Source organism: Zalophus californianus, chromosome 3 (genome assembly GCF_009762305.2).
Source record: "Zalophus californianus isolate mZalCal1 chromosome 3, mZalCal1.pri.v2, whole genome shotgun sequence".
NCBI lineage: Eukaryota > Metazoa > Chordata > Mammalia > Carnivora > Otariidae > Zalophus > Zalophus californianus.
In genome coordinates, this window is record NC_045597.1 from 127,848,098 (window position 1) to 127,850,597 (window position 2,500).

Consider the following 2,500-nt stretch of genomic DNA (forward strand, 5'->3'; position numbering starts at 1 on the left):
ACTTATTTTTCTTTTCACTAGTTTGTTTTTGACTTTAAAAAAAAATAATTAGCCTTTCATTCATTGAGACCATGTATCTATAAACAATAAAATCCTTAAAATTGTAGATTCCCAACTAAAAACATGTGTTTATTAGATTTGTCTTTCCAAAACCTAACACCTGTCACTGACATTTAACAACTCTTTCATATTCTGTGGATTAGAGAGAATAGCTTAGAAGATTCTCCATCAAACTGCACTTACTAAAGCATTTCAAAGGGTTTTTAATTTTACCTACTACCACTCTTCTATCCCCCCCCAGTTTTGTTCACTGTCACATAAGCAGTTTCATTTGCATTGTTATTCTGAAGATATTAAATGTATTTTTTTTAGTTTGTTTTTAGGGAAAATAAAGATATTAGACCAATTTTAAGATAAATAAAATGCTATTTACTCAATGATAAAGCCCATTTAGTTTTATTTCTATTCTTTCTGACCATCGTCACTCTCTGCCCACCCCCCCTCCACCTCCTTCAAATTTCTTTAAAGTCCAGGAGTACCATAAGTAAAATATAAAGGAGCAGGGATGTGATGAATCCACCTCCCTGAATTGGTATGGATGACATACATATTGGGTCAGTTGGGATTTTAGACAGTATAGAATGAACTCATCCAATAAATTTAAGAATATTTCTACTTAATTGCGTGAATTCAATCCTTTAGGAGGCCCTTATCTGATCATCCAGCCATATTTATTAGAAAAGAAATTATGTTTTCTAAACATAAAGGAAATGTACAGATATGGATCCTCCAGCTTTACAAGCCGCATGGAGAATAGGTAATTGAAACTATACGGCTCTGGTCAGAAAGGAACCAGCACGAGGTGGTAATGTAAATGTCACTGTTAGGAAGAGGTTAGATAATCTTTCAATTTCAACGGTTGGGAAAGGCAATTTTATCATTTTAGCCATTGACTTGAGTATCACTTACTTAAAATGAAAACATAACTACTATAGTAAAGTATTGATTTATTAATAATCCAGGCTCAATTTTTTAATTAAGACTTTATTTTTTTAGAGCAATTTAAGGTTCCCAGCAAAACTGAGAGGAAATTACAGAGTTTCCATATATCTTGGCTTAAGTTTAGCTCATTTAACTGGCATACACAAGTCTTAGAATATACGGTAGACTTAGGTTACCTGACAGTTGGTAGAAATGATTTTCTAAGACTCATGACAACTGCTGAATTAATAATGTGTCTTTATTACTCTTTACAGAACTGAGTAGATGAAATGCACTTACATTGTACTGAGTGGATATTTGGTTACCTAATATGACTTGTATTTAGATGAAGTCTTCTGGCATTATTTGGAATGATTTGGCTAAGCATCAGGTGATATGATAAATGACGGTATTTTAATATAATGTGAATGTAGATGTCATTATGGTATTTTATTGGTTGTGTTATATTTTTATTAAGTTTTTAATTGCAAATTTTCACTAAAAATGGATTGAAATTGAAGAAAGGGTGAGGGTAAAAGGGATGATCTGATCTAAATCATGTATGTATGCATTATCTTTTTATCACATCGATGACTTTATTTTTATGACATTTATTAAAGATCCTTGTTTCAAATTGAGTTGCACAGCATTCGGTGGCAACGTTGACTGGAATTCAAACCTCTTTGTGTAAGTCATTGTTTAGAGCTAAAGATAAGATTTAAAAGTGATTAAAATGACACAGTACTATTTCCCTTTTAATTTCTGGGTGGTAGCTAAATCACTTTAGCTAAGAGAACCAAGTGACCCAGCCCCAGATGTTTTCTTGAATTTCCCATTGGAGATCTGTTGGGAGAAACTTTTCTACCCCTAGACTCGAGGTCCTCAAACCAGCATTTTTGGCCTCATCCGTAAGCTTGACGGAAATGTAAGTCGAGTCTTACTGGATCTACTGAGTCAGAATCTCTGGGAGTGGGGCCCAGGAAACTTTCAACAGGCTTCTCTAGGTAATTTTGATGCACTGAAATTTTATGCATAGGACAAGGAGGTTTAAAAAAGACAGACACAAAGTAAGCTAATGGTATCTAGATGGGAGTAGAGGAGTAAAGAGTATGCAGTTACCTTCTACTCTCCAGTCAGTGGCAAATAGCCATTTGCTTCCTATTGTGCAGTGTTCTTCGAGAGTTCTGTAGCACCACAATGGTAGTTTAAAAGGAGACATAGAGTGTGTTATGTGCATATGGATGAGGTCAGGAATGGTAACAAGTAGATATGGAAAGAGACAAAAAAAAAAAAAGTCTTGTAAATGTGTTGGGGGAAAATATAGTATGAGCTGATAATTTAATTCTTGGATAATTTCCAAATATTACAATTTAATATTGTTAACTTGAAAATAATGTGGTACAAGGATCATTTAAAAACTGTACTGTAAAATCATATTAAATGGTAAGACAAAAGTGATGAGATTTTATGCTACTTGTTTTTGAGAGTATTTGATAAAATAGCAAGCATGTTGATTAAT

At 33.4% G+C, this 2,500-nt stretch overlaps 1 protein-coding gene and 1 long non-coding RNA gene across 13 annotated transcripts in view; one reads left to right on the forward strand and one right to left on the reverse strand.

Annotated features, from left to right (window-relative positions):
* LOC113920064 overlaps window positions 1-2,500 on the forward strand; it is a 32,248-nt gene that overhangs the window by 21,639 nt on the left and 8,109 nt on the right. For 2 of the 3 annotated variants that reach the window (XR_003519217.2, XR_003519218.2), the window contains exon 5: window positions 1,602-1,668. The exons of the other annotated variant lie outside the window; for it this stretch is intronic. This is a non-coding gene — a long non-coding RNA (uncharacterized LOC113920064). The remainder of the gene's footprint in view (window positions 1-1,601; window positions 1,669-2,500) is intronic. 3 annotated transcript variants of the gene reach the window in all.
* The window catches only part of FIGN (fidgetin, microtubule severing factor), a 138,481-nt gene that overhangs the window by 4,065 nt on the left and 131,916 nt on the right, over window positions 1-2,500 (reverse strand). The gene's annotated exons all lie outside the window — the stretch shown is intronic.